At 45.6% G+C, this 26,058-nt stretch overlaps 1 protein-coding gene across 4 annotated transcripts in view; it reads right to left on the minus strand.

Annotated features, from left to right (window-relative positions):
- LOC126278363 (uncharacterized) overlaps positions 1-26,058 on the minus strand; it is an 830,119-nt gene that overhangs the window by 375,912 nt on the left and 428,149 nt on the right. For 3 of the 4 annotated variants that reach the window (XM_049978428.1, XM_049978425.1, XM_049978430.1), the window contains one exon: positions 1,192-1,265. The gene's annotated coding sequence lies outside the window, so the exon portion shown is untranslated. The remainder of the gene's footprint in view (positions 1-1,191; positions 1,266-26,058) is intronic. The other variant, XM_049978426.1, reaches the window with a different exon arrangement.

A 26,058-nucleotide genomic window follows, 5' to 3' on the forward strand; every position in this document is an offset into this window, starting at 1 on the left:
GAAAAAAGCCTTGTTTAAGTCGACCAAGATGCTGATTTTTATGCCGACTACGTCACAGTTAATTTAAATTAAGTTGATATAAAGTATGAAATCAAGAAGAACTAAATAAAAAATGGGAGGAAAGAGGTCTATGTAAGAATGTGATCATAAGAAGGGAAAGGTTGGTGCGACGGCTGCTTCTGTATCGAAGAATAGTCCACTTCAGCTGGAATGAGCCATGCAGGGGAAAAATTATAGGGCAGACAAAGATTAGAATTCGCAAAATAGATGATACAGGATGCTGGGTGTTGTAGCTGTGAATAGAGGAAATTATCTGCACCTGGCAGGAGAGCAGCAAACCAGCCGAAAGATTTATGAGTCATAAAATGATACGGTAGTGGTTTGGTAGCCAAATGAGTAAATGCCACACTACAAATGAAAGTTTCCGAGATTTTTAATTGTCATTTACAGCTTCGTTCAGCTCTGGAAATGAAACTTTGAATGCGCGAAAAACTGGAAGTTGAATCCTGTTGGGAGCCCGGGTCAAACTGTATAGTCCCCTAACCGGGTGAGTCGGTCCAGAGGACCGAGGAAAGCCAACAGAAAACTACCTCCTACAGGATAATACCTAAAAGAGCAGCGTGGTGCATAAACCGGTTGTCAAACTGAAGATTGCTTCTTTGTTATAAGATCTACATCTTGATCTGCGCTCCATAGGTCATCTTACTGTCTGTGGCGGAGAATACTTTTCATTACCCCTTTCCTCTTCCAATCTCGAATGTTGTGTGTGAAGTACGACTGTCGGTGACCTTTAATTCCTCTCATTTTCTCGTCGTGGTCATCTCGTGACGTGTGTGCAGGAAGAAGTAATGCGTGGACTGACTCTTCTTGGAATGTGCGTAACAGTAAAACTCTCCTTGATTTACAACGCCTCTCATGTAGCGCCTCCCACTGGAATCTGATGCGCATGTCTCCAATGGTCTCACGCTTATTGAACAAACCAGTAACGAAGCATGCCGCTCTTCTTTGAATCTTCGCTATTAATCCAACTTGATAAGGGTGCCAGATAAGCGCTCAAGAATCGGTGGAACGAATGTTTTGTAAGCCACTTCTTAGCTCAAACACATTTTCTTAGAATACTTTCAAAGAGTTTCAGCTTGGCCTCTGCTTTTTCTGCTCCTATAGTGTGATTTAAATTACTTGGCAACTCACGTCAAGGTCCAAAGTCGCGGCGTTGTGACGATTGGTACCGTCTGTAGGCAGCCACCACAATGCTCCGCTCTCTGCTGCAACAGAAAATCTCTTTGAAGTGTTTACCAACTAAACTAAGCAAAAAATCTGATTTTAACGTGTAGTATAGATCTCTCTAGTGTCTGTAAGCATGTCAAAGAAGTGTTCTTAGTTTTAATTCTTAATGATTGCCTTGACTTCGCCAACGTGAACACGAATCCCCTGGGAAAATATATGCTCTGCACCAGAGACGGCGAAGAATTTGTCACACGAGCAGTGTTCTTGTTCACGTACCACAGATCTCTCTCCTGGCTGCACACTTCACCCATTACCACACCACGCTGCCTGAGTGTGAAGCGGAGGAAGAAGGGGAAACTACGATAGTGTCGAGTTTAGGAGGCAGTGCAATTGTACTACATACAAATTTATTTCATATTTATCAAAAACACAGATCACAAACAAAAGAATTTTTCAGTATAGTTTAATTATTTTTGGTGTGCTGGAGATATAATTTTTATCTTGTGCAAACTGTAGGCATAGGGACGTATGCAGACAAGTCCATAGATTTTCACACTCAGGCTGCCAAGTAAGCGTGACTTATTTAGTTCCGTAATCGAAAAAAGTCTTTCACACAGTAATGTTCATCGAAATATTTTATTGCGCTTGCAACTTCATTATATAGACATGGAAACTCTTCCCAAAGGAAACATCTAAGCCTCCCGGACAACTTTAACGCAAAATGGTTTGTCTTTTAAGCTTGAATTACATGCACATCAATCAGTTCCACTGCATACACACACAGGTGCTCTTTCGACTGAAGGGAAAATGGTCGCAAAAACAGCAATGTCCTTGAAAGGTTTAGAAAACTATGCTTGTAATTTTTTCAGGGCCATAATGAATTCTTCAGACCACCCTTTTTCTTTAACGCCAATGACATTAGCGGAACGCACCGTGATTTTTGTCAGAATTTGTCCCTCCTACAACGTGCTTTTTTTAAAAAATGCAGACCCATCAATTCACAAATAAGTTATCACTTAGCAATGTGGGCAGTGTGCTGTTGGTGAGGTCTGCAACCCATTCCGGAAGATCTAATTTTCGTTCCTGCTCTCCTCTTTCCCAGGCTTGCCCCTTCATTTCAGCAACGTACCTTGCAGTAAAGCATGGTGTAACGGGTAAAAGAGTAGATACTTTTATACGTGGCATTTTAATAAGTACACACATCAATGTATTGGTTGTTTTTCCTCTGCATCGAACAGTATTCCCAAAAACACATCACAAACTTTGTGAACTCGTGTTTTCAGAACAGTCGTACTGCACTATTAAGTGGACTACGCCTGTTAGTATAGACTAACCGTTTTGCAGCCACCTGACCTCTGCCTAGGGGAAAATAACCTTTAATGGCTTGCTCTAGTCGCATGTACTTCCATGTACTAACCAACCTACAAACATAAAAGTTGTAATGGCTAAATTATTAATCTGAAAATGATGTAAATCCTGATCGAATGTTGTTGGGTAAACCGTCCTCAGTCACCAATAGAAGTATCTGCAGTTTCACACAATACACCCTGTATACAACGTCTCCACACTCTTCTTTCAATTTCACCGAAATCTGTTGCAAATGACAGTGGAATAATGCCATCGACTTCAGAACATTTACTTTTCGTACCTCCAATTTCATCACGTTGTCCGTATCTGCAAGCTTAGCCCTAAGTGCTTCGTGATGTACGGAACAATGAATTCTGTCTGTCCATGGCTCAATTTTTTGCCTTTCATTGTCAACCATTTTTAAATTTTTTCTGCAAGTTGTGATGTCGTTCCATAGCAAATTTGTGGTACCCCTCAGTTATGCGACTATATCTATTATGTGATAGTGAAAATTCGTGCTCTTCTCTTCTGCAACAGGTCTACTAAAGAGACTGCTTGTCCGCCCTATTCTGGAGTACTGCTGTGCGGTGTGGGATCCGCATGAGGTGGGACTGACGGATGACATCGAAAAAGTACAAATAAGGGCAGCTCGTTTTGTATTATGGCGAAATAGGGGAGATAGTGTCACAGACATGATACGTGAAATGGAGTAGCAATCATTAAAACAAAGGCGTTTTCCGTTGCAACGGGATCTTCTCACGAAATTTCAGTTTTCTCCCCCGACTGCGAAAACATTCTGTTGTCACCCACCTACATAGGGAGATGTGATCATCACGATAAAATAAAAGAAATCAGGGCTCGCACAGAAAAGTTTACGTCTCCGTTTCTCCCGCGTGCCGTTCGAGAGTGGTACGGTAGAGAGACAGCTTGAAGGTGGTTCATTGAACCCTCTGCCAGGCACTGTATTGTGAATAGCAGAGTAATCACGACGTAAATGTGGCGTATGTCAGTTTGTGGGATGGAGTGGCATGGCAGTTGCACTTGGTCGGTTAACACAGGGACGGTTACCGTTGGTTGTGGATGACGCTGGTATTGTCCAGCACGTATGTCCCACCTGTGCTCGACTGCAACCGGATATGGTAATCGAGCACATGTCGACACTCTGTAATCATGTTGGGTTACAACAGCGTCATGTGGGCGAGCGTTTTACATCTGGAAAACACCTCCTGAAATGTTGTTCATGAATGGCAGCACAACGGGTCGAATCACCAGATTGAAGCACAAATTTACAGACGGGGTGCGTGGGATGATTGCGAGAATGCTCCTGCTGTCGTATGAAATCGTATCCCAGACGATAGGCTTTCATCAGAAAACAGAACAGACCTCGACGCTGCCCTCCACCAATGAGCTCTTGCTTGACATTACTGAACTTGCAAATGGCGGTGGTGTGGGGTCAGTGGAATGTACGCTACAGGGCGTCTGGCTCGGAGCTATCCTTGAAGTAACCGATTCGTAACAATTTGTTGTGTCACTGCGGTGGCAACTGCTGCTCAGGTTGCTGCAGCAGATGCTTCACGATACGCCAGAGCCAACAAGATCTTCGCTGACGGTGGCGCCACTTGGTCGTCCGCAGCCCGGTCTTCTTGCGACCGTACATTCTCGTGACCACCGCTTCAAAACAATCATGTACAATGTCTACATTGCTCCCAAGTCTTTCTGTGATATCGCAGAAGGAACATTCAGCTTCTCGTAGCCTATTACACGGCCCCGTTCAAGATTAGTGAGGTGATGTTCAGGGCGTCTTTGTCGCTTTAAAAGGTTTACTGACTAACATCAACTCACCACGTCCAATCTCAAAGGTAACTAACGCTCACGACCGTTACAGCATGTACACTACTGGCCATTGAAATTGCTACACCAAGAAAAAATGCAGATGATAAACAGGTATTCATTGGACAAATATATTATACTATAACTGACATGTGGTCAAATTTTCACGCAATTTGGATGCATAGATCCTGAGAAATCAGCACCGTGTGGGTACTGAGAAATCAGCGTGCAGTACCCAGAACAACCACCACTGACCGTAACAACGGCCTTGATATGCCTGGGCATTGAGTCATACAGAGCTTGAATGGCGTGTACAGGTACAGCTGCCCATGCAGCCTCAACACGATACCACAGTTCATCAAGAGTAGTCACTGGCGTATTGTGACGAGCTAGATGCTCGGTCACCATTGACCAGACGTTTTCAATTGGCAAGCGATCTGGAGAATGTGCTGGCCAGGGCAGCAGTCGAACATTTTCTGTATCCAGAAAGGCTCGTACAGGAACTGCAACATGAGGTCGTGCATTATCCTGTTGAAATGTAGGGTTTCGCAGGGATCGAATGAAGGTTAGCGCCACGGGTCGTAACACATCTTAAATGTAACGTCCGCTGTTCAAAGTGCCGTCAATGCGAACAAGAGGTGAATGAGACGTGTAACCAATGGCACCCCATACCATCACGCCGGATGATACGCCAGTACGGCAATGGAAGAATACACGCTTCCAATGTGCGTTCACCGCGATGTCGCCTAACACGGATGCGACCATCATGATGCTGTAAACAGAACCTGGATTCATCCGAAAAAATGTCGTTTTGCCATTCGTGCACCCAGGTTCGTCGTTGAGTACACCATCGTAGGTGCTCCTGTCTGTGATGCAGCGTCAAGGGTAACCGCAGCCATGGTCTCCGAGCTGATAGTCCATGCTGTCGCAAACGTCGTCGAACTGTTCGTGCAGATGGTTGTCGTCTTGTAATTGTCCCCATATGTTGACTCATGGATCGAGACCTGGCTGCACGATCCGTTACAGCCATGCGGATAAGATGCCTGTCATCTCGACTGCTAGTGATACGAGGCCGTTGGGATCCACCACGGCGTTCCGTATTACCCTCCTGAACGCACCGATTCCATATTCTGTTAACAGTCATTGGATCTCGACGAACGCGAGCAGCAATGTGGCAATACGATAAACCGCAATCGCGACAGGCTACAATCCGACCTTTATCAAAGTCGGAAACGCGATGGTACGCATTTCTCCTCCTTACACGAAGCATCACAACTTTTCACCGGGCAACGCCGGCCAACTGCTGTTTGTGTATGAGAAATCGGTTGGAAACTTTCCTCATGTCAGCACGTTGTTAAGTGTCGCCACCGGCGCCACCCTTGTGTGAATGCTCTGAATAGCTAATCATTTGCATATCACAGCATCTTCTTCCTGTCGGTTAAATTTCGCGTCTGTAGCACGTCATCTTCGTGGTGTAGAATTTTAATGGCCAGAAGTGTACTTAAAGTAAACCAGATCTTCATCCGCACACTGGCGCTGCCGTTGCCGCTCTGGCGTGAAATCTGAATAGACATCATCTTACATGTGTAGAAACACGCCTACCAAATTTTGTTCATGTCGCAGATCACTTTATGGTGCTGCGATTTTTTTCCGTGAGTGTATGAAGGTTTCCCTTAGGGTATGAAGGGCAGTGTAACAAATAGAACATTTTTGTTCTACGTCGTTCTCTTCTTATCTCGTACGTAAAAATAAACACTGTTTATAACAAAATTAAAACTGTCAAAGTTTATGTCAGGTTTTATTCGAAAACTGTTGATTTTTAATGTGAAACAGAGGGCGACATAGAACACATAAAAAGAAAACAGTACAAACGTATCATAAAGTGCTATAAAACGCTATTTCCTCAAAACTGGGTACAATAAAAAAACAGCAAAACAAAAATATATCAAACATCGCTTCAGAACTTGTTTCTGTTATTCATAAACAACTTTCGCATTTATCAATAAAAAGAGGAAACTCTTGCCGTTGGCCTGATGAGAAACGTCCTATTGGCTACAAAATATACAGATATTTTTATATTTGCGCAAGTAAACTATACTTGCATTAAAAGTAATATGTTTGGTTACATAAAAGTTCACAAGCTACGCAATCAACTAATTTTTATTACTTATAAACTACAATTTATACTCTGTTAGGATATAAAATACACAAGGGACTAACAGTGAGTGATGTGCAGTTCTAATTACGAGCAGAACAAAGAAACAAACATGCTAAGAGAAGTCGAGGTCTCGCAATTTCTCCCTCACACATTTATTTATGTTTGTTTCTTTAACTATGCCACCAATTGTGACATTTCCTACTGAGCGAGGTGTCGCAGTGGTTAGCACACTGGATTCGCATTTGGGAGGCCATCCTGATTTATAATTATTTTTAGCCATAATGGCTATGTTTGTGCACCGTGACTGTGTGGGATAATTATTTACTTCAAGTTTCTGCTACCAATCACTTTTTATTTTATGCTTAAGCTAACATAATGCAACGCGTTTCGAACATGATATGTTTATCTTCAGGCGTTTCGACATACATACATACATATAGAGAAACGTTACTTAAAAATAAACTGTCTTAAACTAGTTTTTGTATGTATGTATAAACGCCTGAACGTAAACAGAACATGTCCGGAACGCGTTGCATTATGTTAGATTAAGCAGAAAATAAAAAGTGACTGGTAACAGAAATCGTAAGTAGGCTGTTCAGGTTTTTATTTTGGTAATTCCACGTAGCACTCTGTATGTAAATGACTGACTGTGCTGTGTGCAGTCTGTGGCTGGTTTGTATTGTTGGAATATTTGCTATTGTAGTGTTGGGCTGCTGGATGTGAACAGCGCGTATCGTTGCGCAGTTGGAGGAGAGCCGCCAGCAGTGGTGGATGTGGGAAAAGAGATGGCAGAGTTTTGAGAGCGGATGATCTGGACGTGTGTCCATCAGAAAGAGAAAATTTGTAAGACTGGATGTCAAGAACTGATATATATATTATGACTTTTGAACACTATTAAGGTAAATACATTGTTTGTTCCTTATCAAAATCTTTCATTTGCTAACTGTACCTATCAGTAGTTAGTGCCTTCAGTAGTTAGAATCTTTTATTTAGCTGGCAGTATTGGCGCTCGCTGTATTGCAGTAGTTCGAGTTGAAATGGCTCTGAGCACTATGGGACTTAACTTCTAAGGTCATCAGTTCGGATTCGAACCTGTGACCGTAGCGTTCGCGCGGTTCCAGACAGTAGCGCCTAGAACCGTAGTTCGAGTAATGAAGATTTTTGTTAGGTAAGGGATTCTTAAAAGGTATAGGTTATTGTTAGTTAGGACCATTCTTTTGTAGGGATTATTGAAAGTCAGATTGCGTTGCGCTAAAAGAAATATTGTGAGTCAGTTAGTGTTGATCAGAATAAGTAAAGAGAGAAATGTCTGAGTACGTTCAGTTTTGATCAGCTGTGTGAAAATCAAATAACGTAAGAAGTTTATCAGTAGTCATTTATAATTTTTCTAAGGGGACGTTTCAAAACATCCTGATTTAGATTTTCCGTGATTTTCCTAAATCGCTTCAAGCAAATGTCGGGATGGTTCCTTAAAGGGCAAGGCCGACTTCCTTCCCCAGCATTCCTTAAGCCGATGGGACCGGTAACCTCGCTGTTTGGTACCCTCCACCAAGTCAACCAATCAACCATTTACTTACGCACTGAACCGTAGTTTTGATAGAGTGCAACTCTACCGCCGTTGACTACAAGTGTGTGAAAACTTGCTGCAAAATTATACACTGCGAGAGATGCTAGGAAGGTTGAGCGCAGGGCGAGGTTTCCCGATGGCGTGATGTGGGACACGGCACCCCACGCATTGCTGGCGTAGGTATTTGTACCGCTGGACAGACGGACAGCTGCGGGCCGTTTGCGCCACGCTCCTCGGAAACAAATCGCTGCTGTCTCAGCGGCCAGGTGTTAGCTGCAACGCCGCAATGCATGCGCGCAGATTGCCATCTGGATAAATTCGAATCAGAGCGTGCAGCTAGTCTGTGTTTCATAAGGCACGTCTTAAATGTTCAGTGGATGCTATAACAACACAGTGAAAGCGGAAGACACAAGCAAAATAGCTGATGAAATCACAGTGAAGAGCAAACATCGGCTAAGGATGCTTTTTGCCGCGCGGAGTGGCCGTGTGGTTTGAGGCGTCATGTCACGGACTGCGCGGCTCCTCCCGCTGGAGGTTCGAGTCCTCCCTCGGGCAAGAGTGTGTGTGTTGTTCTTAGCATAAGTTATTTTAAGTAGTGTGTAAGTCTAGGGACAGATGACTTAAGCATGTTGGTCCCTCAGGAAATCACACAAATTTGATGCGTTTTGATAGCCCATATTTTACCACAATATTTGGCGCAATAGCGTTGCTGTCATCTTTGTTGCAATGTGGCCGCAATAGACGGTAATTTTGTGGTACGGCTGGACAATATTGCTGCCGTTGCTGATGTACTGCCGAGGGTTTGCCTATGTTGTTCACCAAGGGTGGAGAATTTCGCATTGCAGCGCAGGGCAACGTCTGTCTGTTTCCTAGTCTGTATATGGTTCTCCCTCACTCTCACCTTTTCTCCTTACTTCATTATTACCATCTTCCTATCAGGGATTAGACTGTTGGCTGTCTCGAACTCAGAAACAAATCATTTCCGTCTTTTTCGAGGTCTTCCAATATCTCGTTTCCCATTCGGCTTGTAGTTCAGGATCTTTTGGATATTTTTGAATTTTTTACATTCACGTCGAAAATATTTAATTCTTTTCTAATATCTTAATTTGTGATCGTGTCTTTTCTTGTGCAGCCTTTCATGTTCCTTATATTTTTCGGGATTTCGTTTCCGTAGGATAGCACAGGAATCGTCATTCCTCTATAGAATTTGATGTGGTCTCTTTTTGAACTTTATGGCCCAGGTTCTGCTAATAGTGCCACAGAAAATTTGAAGTTTTTGTACTTCATTAACAATATCAGAGTCAAAATCAAAACTTGTAGCACAGCCTAAATATGAGATTTGAGAGTCTTGTTCTAAAACGGAACTATCCAAAACAATTTTTGATCAGACTGGATATTTTCCGCGACAGATTCTTTTGCATACTTCGTTCAGCTGGTATACAGATCTTTGGAGATCATCTTCATTCTTTTGAAAAATAACGATGTCAACTACAGATAAAAGTACATGCAGGTATTCCTTATTCGTTATTTTGATTCCATTGTTTACTCTTATTTCCGTTTACGAAGAATGAAGTCACTGTAAATATTAAAATGGGTAGATGATAGTCAACATCCTTGTCTGACACTCTGGTTCATAATTATTTCTTCTAATCGATTCCTACCTGTGATTATGACAATCCGCGTGTTTTTGTAAAGACTTTTCACTACCTCTATTAGGTAACGATATCCACATTCAGATATAATCTAGCATAGGCTGTCACGGCTCACAATGGACAAGTGTATTTTGTAAATGCTATTCATGTAGGACCAGAGCTATGGGACGTCAGAATCAGTGTGTAATGGATCTCAGGATAGCAGCCTAGCCAATCCCACCCCCGCCTCTGCAGGAGGCAGACAGGCCGTTGGCGGACTGAAGAGAAGCCCCGTCCCCCTTTCCAGGACATCCAGGCTGCTTGTGATGAAAGACAAGGTACCGTACCTACTCCAGTCGCAACAATTATACTAAGTAGAATCAATGAAAACATAAAATTTCTGTCTTTTTAGTTCAATATTCGACGTTTTTAATTCTATAATTTACAAATTATTTCACTTTCTATCGCAAAAAGTGGGACAGCATTTTAAAAAATAACTTTTTATTTTTTAATGACGTATTAAACGTAGGTATGGTTTAACTTCGTAAACTGTATGTTACATGCGAAAGAAATCCACCAACAAGCACCTAAAATATTGGAAATTTGGCCTGAAAAGTAGTTTAAACTTGATAAACGTTGCACATTCTTTTATGTGCTGAACTGAAAAGGAACTTTCTGTGCGATAGGTAAGATAAATATTCTCTTAATAAAGTCATACTTAATTCCTACAGTTGCTCAGTTTATGTACTGACAGTTTTACCCTTGGATAAAACATTATACTGAACTTTTTCTGTCCTGTAATCTTTCAAAATAGAATACGAATCATTGAATTCGATGTATGAGTTTGGATGGTTAAAGTTGACCATCCACAGAATCGGTCTCCAGAAGATGTTGACCTAAGATAAGTCGTTATCAACTTGACTCTGGAATGGTTCAAATGGCTCTGAACACTATGGGACTTAACATCTGAGGTCATCAGTCCCCTAGACTTAGAACTACTGAAAACTAACTAACCTAAGGACTTCATATACATCGATGCCCGAGGCTGGATTAGAACCTGCAGCAGCGGGGTTCTGGACTGAAACGCTTAGAACCGCTCGGCCACCTTGATTCTCTAAATACTCCTTTAACCACATGTAGCGAGCTGAGCTAATATTGTATTTTTTTTATTAACGTAGGCCTTGGTTGAAATTTGAGGCCTTTTAGATTTCGGTCTTGGTATTAAAGTCTACTCTTCAACCACATTTATTGTAACGAGGACACTGGTACTCAAGTCAGTGGCAGCTTGTGACCACGACATTCATAGTTATCTTTCAAACGACTGGTCTGCAGATTCGTATTTAATGCAACATATTTGTTTTTGTAAATCTTCAGGCTTTCCCGACGAGATCTTGGCATGTGGAATAATCGGGTCTACTGCCGGATGTTTGTGTGGCTCTGGCACAATATTTCCGCCACATAACTCGTTGCCTTCTTCAGGTGCTACCTGAGACTGCCAGGTATTTATGCCCAGAGGGCTCTGGGTGCTCTCTTTGCCGTCCGCGCCCGCCTGGCGCTGCTTGTAATGTGTTGTCTCTTCCCCGGTGTTCCCTCGGACGTCCGCGCCCGACTTGGGCGCCATCTGTGGCAGCGCTCAGGTCTGTCCTGTGTCGGGCGTCCCGTTCGCGGTCCGCGGCCGCCAGAACGACACAAACATCCGGCAGTAGACCCGATTATTCCACATATCTTTGCTTTTATTATTCACCTATTTCAGTTTTCTCTACTACACGGTTCAGTTAAATTAATGTGACAACAGACTATGTTCGACGTCAACATGCAACAACCACTTGCAGACGAAAGGTGGGAACACGAGCAGTGGAGGGTACATAAAGCGTGTCGAGGGGACGCGGAAAACAGAGCAGCCATTGTCATAATAAGGAAGCGGAGCGATTTATCTGGTCTCCAAAAGGGCATGATCATTGGTTTTCGGGCCAAGGGTGGAAGCATTTCCAAAACGGTTAAGTTGGTAAAGTATTCATGTGCCAACGTGGTTAAAGTATACAGCGCACAGTAAAATGGCGCTCTCCAAAACCGGCGCCAAGGCAATTGTTGTGCTCGCCGGCTGTAGATCAGAGGGGTGAATGACTGCTGCGGAGACTTATAATGGGGAATAGGCTTGCTTGAGCAACTGACCGCCCAGACGAAGCAAAGGGTTACCAGTGCAGTGTCTCCTAAACGACGGTTCAGTCTACATTTCCGTGTATGAGTCTCTGCAGCGGTTTCTTGCACTCATTCTGACTGCTGTTCACAGGCGATGTACACTACAAATGTTAAAATGTGTGTGAAATCTTATGGAACTTAACTGCTAAGGTCATCAGTCCCTAAGCTTACACACTACGTAACTAAAGTACCCTAAGGACAAACACACATACCCATTGCCCGAGGGTGGACTCGAACCTCCGCCAGGACCAGCCACAGAGTCCATGACTGCAGCACCTTACACCTCAGACCGCTCGGCTAATCCCGCGCGGCGATGTACGCTAGAATTTGAACCCAAGTACCGCAACTGGACATTCAATGAATAGGGGCAGGTGGCCTGTTCAGACTAACCGCGTTTTTTGCTCCATCGGACATACGGCCGTTGGCGTTTACGTAGTCAAACGTCTGAAAGCAAAGACCCTGTAACAATCATTGGAGTGTTATTGTCTGGGGAATATTTTCGTGATATTTCGAGGGTGGTCTCGTCGTTCTGGAAGGCACAATGGACCAACACAAGTATGCATCTGTCCCTACGTGCAGTTCCATTTTCCTCGGCACGACGGCATCTACCAGCAGGATAATGCTACGTGTCACACTGCTTGCAGTGTACGAGCGTGCTTCGAAGAGCATCAGGATGAGTTTACCGTACTCTCATGGCCACCAAACTCACCAGATTAAACCCAGTCCAGAACCGTGGAACCACCTCGCTCGGGCTATTTGCACCGTGTATTCTCAACCGCGAAACTAGGCGCAGCTGGATACGGCACTGGAGTTGGAATGGCTCCACATCCCTGTCGGTGACTTCCAGAACCTCACCGGCTCTGTTGTCCGCGGCTCGTGATCTTGCGGTAGTGTTCTCGCTTCCCGCGCACGGGGTCCCGGGTTCGATTCCCGGCGGGGTCAGGGATTTACTCTGACTCGAGATGACTGGATGTTGTGTGTCTTTCATCATCATTTCATCCTCATTCACTCGCAAGTCACCGTAGTGGCGTTAAATAACTTGTGGAGCGGCGGCCGAACCGCCCTGCGAGGGGTCTCCGGGCCACCAATGCCATACGCTCATTATTATTATTACCGGCTCTCTTTCTGGATGTTCGCGCTGCACAAAGCGGTTTTCAGGATTGTGACAGGTGGTGACATTAATGTGACAGGACCCTGTAATTACACTACTGGCCATTAAAACTACTACACCACGAAGATGACGTGCTACAGAGGCGAAATTTAATCGACAGGAAGAACAAGCTGTGATATGCAAATGATTAGCTTTTCAGAGCATTCACACAAGGTTGGCGCCGGTGGCGACACCTACAAACGGGTTACATGAGGAAAGTTTCCAACCGATTTCTCATACACAAACAGCAGTTGACCGGCGTTGCCTGGTGAAACGTTGTTGTGATGCCTCGTGTAAGGAGGAGAAATGCGTACCATCACGTTTCCGACTTTTATAAAGGTCGGATTGTAGCCTATCGCGATTGCGGTTTATCGTATCGCGCTGCTCGCGTTTGTCGAGATCCAATGACTGTTAGCGGAATATGGAATCGGTGGGTTCTGGTGGGTAATACGGAACGCCGTGCTGGATCCCAATGCCCTCGTATCACTAGCAGTCGAGATGACAGGCATCTCATCCGCATGGCTGTAACGGATCGTGCAGCCACGTCTCGATCCCTGAGTCGACAGATGGGGACGTTTCCAAGACAACAACCATCTGCACGAACAGTTCGAGGACGTTTGCAGCAGCATGGACTATAAGCTCGGAGACAGTGGCTGCGGTTACCCTTGACTCTGCATCTCATACAGGAGAGCCCGCGATGGTGTACTCAACGACGAGCCTGGGTGCACGAATGGCAAAACGACATTTTTTCGGATGAATCCAGGTTCAGTTTACAGCATCATGATGGTCGCATCCGTGTTAGGCGACATCGCGGTGAACGCACATTGGAAGCGTGTATTCGTCATCGCCATACTGGCGTATCACCCGGCGTGATAGTATGGGGTGCTATTGGTTATACGTCTCGGTCACCTCTTGTTCGCATTGACGGCACTTTGAACAGTGGACGTTACATTTCAGATGTGTTACGACCCGTGGCGCTAACCTTCATTCGATCCCTGCGAGACCCTACATATGAGCAGGATAGTGCACGACCGCATGTTGCAGGTTCTGTACGGGACTTTCTGGACACAAAAAATGTTCGCCTGCTGCCCTGGCCAGCACATTCTCCAGATCTCTCACCAATTGAAAACGTCTGGTCAATGGTGCCCGAGCAACTGGCTCGTCACAATACGCTAGTCACTACTCTTGATGAACTGTGGTATCGTGTTGAAGCTGCATGGACAGCAGTACCTGTACACGCCATCCAAGCTCTGTTTGACTCAATGCCCAGGTGTATCTAGGCCGCTATTACGGCCGGAGGTGGTGGTTCTGGATACTGATTTCTCAGGATCTATACACCCAAACTGCGTGAAAATGTAAATACATGTCAGTTCTAGTATAATATATTTGTCCAATGAATAGCCGTTTATCATCTGCATTTCTTCTTGGTGTAGCAATTTTAATGGCCGGTAGTGTATGGCACACCTTCTTTACATATACCCTGTTGCGCTTCTCTGGCATGTATCTCAGCTTGGTGCCTCAAGGGGCGCTTGTCACTTGAGTCGGAAACTGGCCCTGGCTGTGAGAACATTATTCTTACACTACCCAGATAGAAAAACTCATCTACCGCTTTTAGTGCCTCATTTCTTAATTTTATTCTCCCCAGAATCACCCGATTTGATTCACCATTGAGAGTATTGTAACCACTTGGCTCGGACCACAGTGAGGGCAGATACTGAAGGACCGTCGTCATGTTGCAACAAGACCAGAAACGTATTTATCATGTAACAGAGGACGGGCCTGTGATAGAATGGGAACGCTGTTAATTTTATTCCCACCACTGTGCAACAGCCGTCACAACTTAATCGTTCCTGTCGTCGGTACTGGTGTGCCAACACGATTCGGAATGTATTCTTGTGGGCCAGCCCGAAAACCAGTTCGGGGGCCACCTTATGATTTCTTAATAGGTGACCAGAACGACACCTCCCACACACGGGTGCCGGCGGTCCACAGTAGCAACTCGCGCGCGGCGCGCTGGGAAATGACAGGAACACGTGCGACAAGACCCGACGCTGGGGCATTATTCTCTGTACGTGTCCGTGTAATCGTAGGCCGGCACGCTCGATTGCATCTGGATTTGCGTAATCCTTACATTCTCGTGGAACGACTTCTTTTTCTCACTTGACATATTTACACAAACAGCGACTTTCCGTCCGACTTTCGTACAACGTTTCCAGTGCCCTTCCATCATCAGCTGAGACAGCTATGCCAGCTTTACACACATTCAGCGTTGGGCAAGACACGGCTCTATCGTCAAAATGAACACGCGATCGTCAGACAGCAAATGACCTGTTCCGAATGTCAGAATTCATTACGCGATGTATTGACCGCGAGGTGTGACAGGTTACCTAAGATACAGGATTTGAACTCAGGAGCAGGAGGGATCGTATAATGCCTTACTTCCTTTCTTTTTTTTACTTTTTCACGTTTCTTTATGGCGTCGGCATTGTTACAGTTTTGACAGTGTCTTTCCTCTAATTAGTCGAGAACCTCTGCAGTAATAGCATTCAAATCTGACAGCCGGTGGAGACGTATTTGGGACTGGTTTGTTTACGATATTACGCGATATATAATTATGGGAATATGGTTCCGTCTTGAGTAAATGCAAGTTATTCTTCTTTAACATCTAAACATTTATTTCGGCCAAGTTTCGACGTTGTCATAAGGTTCATTTCTTTTCCACATGTCACACAAACCCACAGATGACGGTGAAACTTCACGGAAAAAATATTTAAGTTTAAAAAACAAAAATTTGGTTTGTTCAAGACGGGACCATATTTCCCTAATTATATACGGTGTGTGCAGAATGTACGTTTCGAGCGCAGCATTGCTGTTGCTGTTGTGGTCCTCAGTCCAGAGTCTGATTTTATGCAATTCTCCATGCTACTCTAATTTCTGCAAGCCTGTACATTTCCGAATAACTGTCCGCCCCCGGTAGCTGAGTCAGTCGGCTTTCGGCCGTGGTCGCGTGCGGACCGGCTCCGCGCGCCGGACAGCGCACCGTAGTTTGTTTACTTCCGCGTCGCGGTATTTCGTGTTGTGTAGCGTCCATTTCTATTGCACCTCATGGCGCACTGTTACCGCCGAGCGACAGTTAAAGTAACATTCCAAGCCGAACATGCTAGACCACGCGCTTTTGAAATTGAGCAATTCATTCGCGAAGAGCTACGTCTGGACCCTCAGGAAGTGATAGGTATTCATTTCTCTATCACTAGCAGCATCGTCTATATTAAGATGACGACGGAGGAAGCGTGTGCTAACGTAGTTCGACAACACGCACGCGGACTCAAGTTCAAACATTCTGACGGGCATATTGGAGAGGTGACGGTCGACCACGCTGGTTTCGGACTTCGAACAATCAGGGTTTTTGAGCTCCCTTTCGAAGTGCCGCAAGATGTGGTCGTCGAAGCTTTCCGACCCTATGGCAATGTTGTGGGGCACATCGCGGAGAAATGGCAGACATTCACGACATACAACGCGTTGAATGGTGTCCGCCAAATCAAAATCGAACTCTCCAAACATGTACCATCCTATATGCTGATAGGTGGCGTGCGAGCCATCGTTATGTATGATGGCCAGCCGCGGACGTGTGCCGGTTGCGGACAGGAGGGCCATGTTCGGTCAGAATGTCTCCGCCGACGTTTGCTCCAGGTCCCGACCAGTGACTCAGCTCCCAAAGTGACGGCCGCTTCTTTACCAGATAGCTACGCCACAGCCGTACGCAGCCCCAATGCGTCACTTCAGGAAGCACCTCTTCTCCACCCGGCACTCCCCACTGGAAATGACGGTGCTGCCATGGCCTCACCGGCACCATCTCCTCTGACGGCTACGACACCACCAACTCTCCAGAGCACGATGGACATCGACGCGAATGCGGTGCCTACCTCTGCCTTTCTTCAGACTGCCGCGACCTCGGACATCGAACATCCACATTCTGATTCAGAACAGCACCTCCGAAAGCAACGGTCGCCCAGAAAACGGAAGAAGAGGAGTCAAACGCCATCTGACGACATACTTCTTCATGTGGCATCACAGGCAGTGGAGCTGATACACGACAGTGATCTCCCTTCGAGCGTTCTGACGGCAGGAGAGGCTGCTCCTGATGTCCCATCTGAAGAACGATCTCACACGAATATGACGGATTCCAAGGAGGGTGCCTCCCTGGACCCCACTACAGCAGCGTCGCTACAACTCGCCCTCGAGGAGTGTGACAGTCGCTCACCGTCTGTTCCAGTCTCCTGGGCTGATGATATCGACGAAGGAGCAGTTCGAGATGGTGGTCCTCCCATCAGGCAGTGCCCCATGGAGGTGCCTGACCCACCTTCCAGCCAGTGATTACGACAACGGTGACTACGTCAGATGTTACACGCCAGCCAGACATCTCTGCCGGAACATCTGTGCCAATGGTGGGAGCACGCCCCCAACATTACCGCATAGTGACGATGAATCTGGCCACCATTCGGGCCCCCCATAAACTGGCAATGTTCCGTGAAACCATTTATGCTGCTGATGTCGACATTGCCCTCCTCCAAGAAGTGTTTGTCGCCGATTTCCATGCCCCCACTGGCTACGTGGCACACATCTCCCATGCTTCTGACAACGGTAGTGGAGTTGCCATCCTCCTCCGTTCTGGACTCCCTGCTGAAGATGTAGTGTACCTTGCTAATGCTAGGGGTATGGCTCTCACGCTGTTCGGCGTCCGTATCCTCAATGTATATGCGCCGTCCGGCTCCAGTCGACGTCGTGATCGACACACTTTCTTTGCTGACGAGGTAACGCCGCTGTTTGAGGGTCCCCTAGATGATATGGTCCTCGGTGGCGATTTCAACTCCACGCAAAGGCCTGAAGATCAATTACCGCATCATTCCCCTTGTGCGGCCCTCTCCGTCATCATCGACAGACTCCAGCTTGTTGACACATGGACAAAGGTGCATGGCACCCGTGCAGGTTTCACATATTATACGGCGCATTCATCTAGTCGTCTCGATCGTATATACCTCACACGTTCCCTTGCTGCCGACACTCAACATGCCGAAGTATGGCCTCTGGCTTTCTCTGACCATGACGCCTACATCTGCGATGTCGTCCTCGCCCGCCAACAAGTGTGGCACAGCCGCGGCTTGTGGAAATTCAACGTTTCCCACCTGACTGTCCCTGACTGCCGACGAATCGTTGAGGATGTGTGGGCCCTCTGTCATCGTCGTCGCCCCGCCTACGCATCCACCTTATCGTGGTGGGTATCATGCGCGAAACCAGCTCTGCGCAGGGCGCTGATAGGATATGGCAAAGACTTCAAAGCCTGGCAAGCGAGCACCATGGACTTTTATTATGCAGTCCTTCGTGACTGCACTTCGATGGCCTTCTCTCCTGATCGTCAGATGATGGTGCATCGTGCTAAAGCGCAGATCACTTCCCTCACGCGACGGCGCTTAGAAGGGACTCTTGTCAGATCCTGCACCCGTGACCATATGCCTCATGAAACGCCATCGATGTACCACCTTCTCAGGGAACGCCGACGTCGTAGTCGAACCCTCATCCACGATCTCACAGATGCGGAAGGACGACGACACACTACGCAATGCGACATTGGTCACGCTTTCTATTCTCATTTCCGTCAACTGTTCGCTGCCGTCCCTCATCCCCCGACCTTAATTGAGGAGGTGGCAGCAATGACTGTCAACACCATGCCAGAGGATGTGGCTCAAGAACTTCAGGAACAAGTGACCTCTGATGAAGTCCTAGATGCTATCAAGGTGGGGGCTGCCAACAAGTCCCCTGGACCTGACGGCCTCCCCCTCGACTTTTACAAGTATTTTAGCTACCTTTTGTTACCTGCTTGGACGTCCATCTGTCGTGAATTGATGTCACCCACAACGATGATCCCAGCCACCTTCCTTGATGGGGTCATCATCCTGGTCCCTAAGCCACATGGGCGATCACGGATCTGTGATTACCGGCCCATCACTCTACTCAACAGTGACATGAAAATTTTCACCCGTTTGTTGGCCTCACGCCTCAAGAAGGCAGCAAGATCCGTCACCTCCCTTGATCAGACTTCGTTGGGCGGTGACAACAACATCCATACGGCCCTTTGCCGTTATAGGGACATGATTGCGCTCGCGCGCTCGCGACATTTACCTGGCGCATTGGCATCGCTTGACTTCCGTCAAGCTTTCGACCGTGTCGACCATACTTTTCTGAAATCGGTCCTCCAACACATGGGTTTTCCGGTTCGTACAATCACCGTGGTAATGCGGCTCTTGAGCGGCGCAACTTCAAGAATACTCTGTAATGGTCGCCTCACTGCGCCTCTAGCGATCGAGCGCTCTGTCCGACAGGGATGCCCACTTTCCACGATACTGTATGCTTTGGCATTAGAGCCCCTCCTACAGGGGCTTCGCCAACGCCTGGTGGGCCTGACATTGCATGGGCACCGCTTCTGTTGTACAGCCTATGCTGACGATCTAGTCCTCTACCTCCGCAATGAAGACGATGTTCGCGCTGCTCTGACTTGGGTGACGACTTATGGGGAGGCATCGGGCAGTTCTCTTAACATTTCCAAATCGAAGGTTCTGCTCATTGGTGAGGGTCTACCAGAAAGATCTGTCGCTCCTCTAAGTGTGGCCACCAGCGTCCGCTGTTTGGGCATTGATTTTATGAATGACCTCCGTCGCTCAGCGGCAACCAATGGTCGACGTCTCCTACAAACGATCAGGGCTGGCCTTGTGGACCACCGGCTTCGATCCCTCGACATTATACAGCGCGCGCAATACGTGAATGTTTATCACGCCTCACGCATCCCCCATGTGGCACAAGTGTTCCCGGTTCCGATTACCCTCGCACGTCGTATGTTGATGGCGATGGGATCCTTTGTCTGTGCCGGGATGTTATTTAAAGTTCAATATTCCTCCCTTGCCCTCCCGCGGGAGCGTGGTGGAGTGGGCTTATTCCATGTGCCAGACAGAGTTACCGCACTTTTTGTTAGCTCCCAACTGAAAGTCTGGCGTCGCTGCCCGACGAGCCTGACCGGACTGCTTTTGCGTGAATACGCACCAGTCTCCATGTCAGCCCCGGTCATGTTATCCGACATTCCACCCCCCTTTTATCACTTTCGGTACTTCTTCTTTGAAATCAGTTACATTCTGCACTCATTACCCCTTCTCCGTATACTCCAGACAAAGACTGTATACGACACCTTACAAATGTGTCAAACCCCCAACCCCATTGAACACAAGTTTCCCCAGATCATATGGCGCCGTGTGTGGAAAGCAGTGCATGCTGGTTACCTCGACACCAGCGTTCAGTCCACCTGGTATATCACCGTCAATGGCAAACAGGTCAACCAGTCTCGTTTGCACCGCATCCGCCTTGCTGACACACCACTCTGTGTTCACTGTGGTGTAGAGGACACGGACGCTCATCGGTTCTCATGTGGTCCGTCTGCTGACGTCTGGAGGCTCGCGCAGCGTATCCTGGCTTTCCTCACCCGACAGCCGCCTGCTCAGATTATTTTCCTGACGCTTCTATTCCCGGATGTGATTCATTACCCCACAACAAAAACTAATGCCGTGAATTGGATACGCGGTCATACAGTCCGCTACCTTTTTGGGCCCGATGAGAAATCAGAACTAGGTTATTGGACGTACCTTAACGATCGACATTGTGCACTTGTTCGCAACCCCAGATACAAGCAGTTCTTTTCCAATTTTCTACGGAGCGCCTTTCATGACCCGCCTTCCAGCTGGAACGTCCAAGCCATGAGATGCTGATGCTTTTTTGCCGATATGATGTTCTGAACGTACTACACACGGAATCCCCACTAAAATTTCGAGAAGACACGTTTGGATGTTCCGCCAATCAGACGGCGCAAGCGACTCCTAGAATTCTGGTGCAACGACTGCCATAATACAAAAAAATGAATAAATAAAAACATACATACAAAAAAAAACAAAGAAAAATAAAGAAAACAAAAATGCAATACAATAAACTAAAAACAAAAAAAAAACAAAAAAAAAGTTCCTGTTCACAACAAATTTCATTTTTTTTCTTTTTTTTTTATCGCTACTCTCTATGTCTCTTCCCCCCTACTTTCTTCCTTTCCTACACCTTTGCAGTAATAGGTTAGTTGTTTTGGAATAGGTGTAGATAGGTGCCAACGCCTGAAGACGTGCATTTAATTTTATTTTTTTGTTAGAATACAAGTGGCGGTGGCAAATAGAAATTTTTTTGTAGTTTTTCCTTTCCTAAAAAAAAAAAAAAAAAAGATGGTAGAGCGCTCGCTTAGCATGTGAGAGGTACCGGGATCGATACCCGGCGCCTCCAGAACTTTTTTTTTTAACCCGTGCTCAAAAAAAAAAAAAAAAAAAAAAAAAAGTGGTCAGCGTGACAGACTGTAAATCCTTAGGGCCCGGGTTCGATTCCCGCCTGGGTTGGAGATTTTCTCCGCTCAGGGACTGGGTGTTGTGTTGTCCTAATCATCATCATTTCATCCCCATTGACGCACAGGTTGCCGAAGTGGCGTCAAATCGAAAGACCTGCACCAGGCGAACGGTCTACCCGGCGGGAGGCCCTAGCCACACGACATTTCATTTTTTTCCGAGTAACTACTGCAATCTATATCCTTCTGAATCTGCTTAGTGTATTCATCTCTTGGCCTCCCTCTACGATTTTTACCTTCCACGCTTCCCTTCCGTACTAAACTGGTGGTTCCTTGATGACTCAGAACGTATCCTACCAACCGACTACTTCTCCTAGTCAATTTGTCCCACAAATTCCTCTTCTCCCCAATTCTATTTAGTACCTCCTCATCTCTTAAGTGATCTACCCATCTAATCTTCAGCTTTCTTCTGTAGCACCACATTTCGAAAGCTTCTACACTATTCTTGTCTAAACTATTTATCGTCCATGATTCACTTCCATATATGGCTACACTCCATACAAATACTTTCCAAAAAGACTTTCTGTGGTGTATGTACTGTAAGACCTTCGGTACACACACCATCAGATTATTTGACTTGTCTCTCTAACGAAGAAGGCGAGTGTCAGCAATATGTCTCTTGGTCTTATTGTGAAGTGTTTATCTTCTGCCATTAGGTCAGACGATAGAAATGCCACTTGCACGCTTACAGTAGCAGACTGACGATGACCAACTTTAAACAGAACTTGATAAATTTTCACACACATTTATTAAAATAATAACAAGCACAGACATTATGTAAATGGATTCTGGATGCTGTTTACAACTGACAATCTGAAGTTCCTTTGGTCTTGGTACGTTAATCTTATTCTAACATATCTCTTATACTTAACAAAGTGTCTATACATTTCTCTTCATGGCTATGTACAGGAATTTGATAATCTCATAAGGCACAGACTGAAATTGACTATAGACTGGAACAGACAAATGCAGACTGGTACAGACTAATGCAGACTGACTAATCGGAGGTCTGTACACTCGTTTAATACCTCGCGCATTCAGGTATCACTGCGTGAGTGTGATCTGCGAAGAGAAAAGGTTCTACGTTAGCAGCAATCTCATTGGCTGCGTTACATATTAATACGCGGATCGGCGGAAGCAGAATTTGGTCCGTCTCTAAGGCAGCACCATCTCGAAGTGCGGAGACGGGCGAGCGCTGCGCCTGCGCTGTTGTGCTTAGCGGGGCGCGCTCTAGTGGGAAAGTTGTGTACACGCTGACTACGCGGAACTATGTACACAACAACCTATACTCTCCTACAGAAAAGCTTTCCTTCCATAGTCAATCTACATGTTATATCCTGTCTACTTCGACCATCATCATTTATTTTCCTCCCCAAATAGCAAAACTCTACTACTATTTTAAGTGTCTCATTTCCTAATCTGATTCCCTCAGCACCACCTGATTTAATTCGACTACATTCCATTATCCTCGCCTTTCTTTTGTTAATGTTCATCTTTTATCCTCCTTTTAAGACACTGTACATTTCGTTCACTGCTCTTTCAAGTGCTTTGCTGTCTCTGACAGAATTACAATGTTAACAGCAAACCTCGAAGTTTTTATTTCTTCTCCATGGATTTTAATACCTACTCCGAATTTTTCTTTTGTTTTCTTACTGCTTGCTCAATATACAGATTGAATAACGTCGGGGATAGGCTACAACCCTGTCTCACTCCCTTCCTAACCACTGCTTCCCTTTCATGCCCCTTGACTCTTACAACTGCCACTGTAAGGATGCAAATCAGGTTTCTTTTAAATGCACTCTGGTTTCTGTACAAATTCTAAATAGCCTTTCGCTCCCTGTATTTTACCTCTGCCACCTTCAGAATTTGAAAGAGAGTATTCCAGTCGACATTGTCAAAAGCTTTCTCTAAGTCTACAAATGCTAGAAACGTAGGTTTGCCTTCCCTTAATCTATTTTCTAAGATAAGTCGTAGGGTCAGTATTGCGTCACGTGTTCCAATATTTCTACGGAATCCAAACTGATCTTCCCTGAGGACGGCTTCTACCAGTTTTTCCAATCGTCTGCAAAGAATTGTTGTTAGTATTTTGCAACCGTGGCTTATTAAACTGATAGTTCGGTAATTTTCACATCTGTCAGCACCTGCTTTCTTTGGGTTTGGAATTATTATATTCTTCTTGAAGCCTGAGGATATTTCACCAGTCTCATACAACTTGTTCACCAGATGGCAGAGTATTCTCATAGCTGGGCCTACCAAGGCCGTCAGTAGTTCCAATGGAATGTTGTCAACTCCTGGGCCTTGTGTCGATTTGTCTTTCAGTGCTCTGTCAGATTCTTCATGCTGTATGGGTATGGTAACTCCTTTTCATCTTCATCTAAGTGCTCTTCAATTTCCATAACATTACCCTCAAGTACATCGTCCTTGTATAAACCCTCTATATACTCCTTTCACCTTTCCGCTTTTACTTCTTTGCTTAGGACGGGTTTTCCACCTGAGCTCTTGATATTCATACATGTACTTCTCTTTTCTCCATAGGTCTCTTTAATTTTCCTGTAGGCAGTGTTTATCTAGTGATATGTGCCTCTACATCCTTACATTTGACCTCTAGCCATCCCTGTTTAGCCATATTGCACTTCCTGTTGATCCCATTTTTGAGACGTTTTTCGCCTGCTTATTTACTGCATTTTTATATTTTCTCCTTTCATCAATTAAATTTAATATTTCTTCTGTTACCAGAAGATTTCTACTAGCCCTCCTCTTTTTACCTACTTGATCCTTTGCTGCCTGCATTATTTCATCTCTCAAAGCTACCCATTCTTCTTCTATTGTATTTCTTTTCCGTGGTCTTGTCAATCGTTCCCTAATGCTCTCTCTGAAACACTCTACAGTCTCTGTTTGTTTCGGTTTATCCAGCACCTTAAATTACTACCTTTTTAGAGTTTCTTCAGCTTTAATCTGTAGTTCATAAATAATAAATTGTGGTCGGAGTCCACATCTGCACCTGAAACCCTGGTTACAAAACTGTCAAGGCTTTCGTGGCCACTTATTGACAAAAAGATGGGTAGACGTGGGTTTCGTGTCTATCTTGGCCACAATAATACGTTCACTATGCTGTTTGTAGTATCTTACCCTCACTCCTATTTTTTTATTCATTATTAAACCTACTCCTGCATTACCCCTATTTGATTTTGTATTTATAAACCTATATTCACCTGACCAGAAGTCTTGTTCCTCCTACCACCGCAGTTCACTAATGCCCGCTATATTTAACTTTAACCATTCCCTTTTTAAATTTTCTAACATACCTGCCCGTTTAAGGGATCTGACATTCCACGCTCCAATCCATAGAACGCAAGTTTTGTTTCTCCTGATAACGACGTCCTCCTGAGTAGTCCCAGCCCGGAGATCCGAACGGGGAACTATCTTACCTCCGGAATATTTTACCCAACAGGACACCATCATTATTTAACTACACAGTGAAGCTGCATGCTCTCGGGAAAAATTACGGCTGTAGTTTCCCCTTGCTTTGAGCCGTTCGCAGTACCAGCACAGCAAGGCTGTTTTGGTTGCTGTTACATGGCCAGATCAGTTAATCATCCAGACTGTTGCCCCTGCCGCTACTGAAATGACTGCTGCCCCTCTTCCGCAACCGCGCGTTTGTCTGGTCTCTCAACAGGTACCCCTCAGTTGTGGTTATATTCACGCTACGGCTATCTGTACCGCTTGTGGCACGCAAGCCTCCCCGCCAATGGCGAGGTCCATGCATGAGGGCAAGCGCAGCATTGTATGGAAAGTGAAGAATGGGAACAGAGGAGAATAGAAGAGTTTAAGATATGGTGCTACAGAAGAATGTTGAATATTGCGTATACTCATTGAACGAGGATTGAGGAAGTTCTTAGCAGAATCGGCAAAGAAAAGAACATATGGAAAATACTGACAAGATGGAAGGACAAGAAGATAGGACATGACATGTGTTAAGACATTGTGGAATAACCACCATGCTACTAGAGGGAACTGTAGGGGGTAAAAACTGCAAAGGGAGCTCGAGATTGGAATACATTCAACAAGTAATTGAGGATATAGGGCGCAAGTGCTACGCTGGTGTTTAAAGAAAGAGGTCACATACTCTTGCAGGAGGTAATATGGAAGAAACGTTCCCACACCGATATGTCCGCAAACCAAAACCCATTGAGATATGGTCCGTTGAATATCCGCAGTTCACAGACTGCATTTTATTTACAGATGAGACAGGATTCGCAAGAGATGGGCGGTCGCTGTGGCCGAGCGATTCTAGCCGCCTCAGTAAAGAACCGCGCTGCTGCTACGGTCGCAGGTTCGAATCCTGCCTCGGGCATGGATGTGTGTGATGTCCTAAGGTCGGTTAGGTTTAAGTAGTTCTAAGTCTAGGGGACTGATGACCTCAGACGTTAAGTCCCATAGTGCTTAGAGCGAGAGCAAGAGATGGCACAGTAA

This window comes from Schistocerca gregaria, chromosome 6 (genome assembly GCF_023897955.1).
Source record: "Schistocerca gregaria isolate iqSchGreg1 chromosome 6, iqSchGreg1.2, whole genome shotgun sequence".
NCBI lineage: Eukaryota > Metazoa > Arthropoda > Insecta > Orthoptera > Acrididae > Schistocerca > Schistocerca gregaria.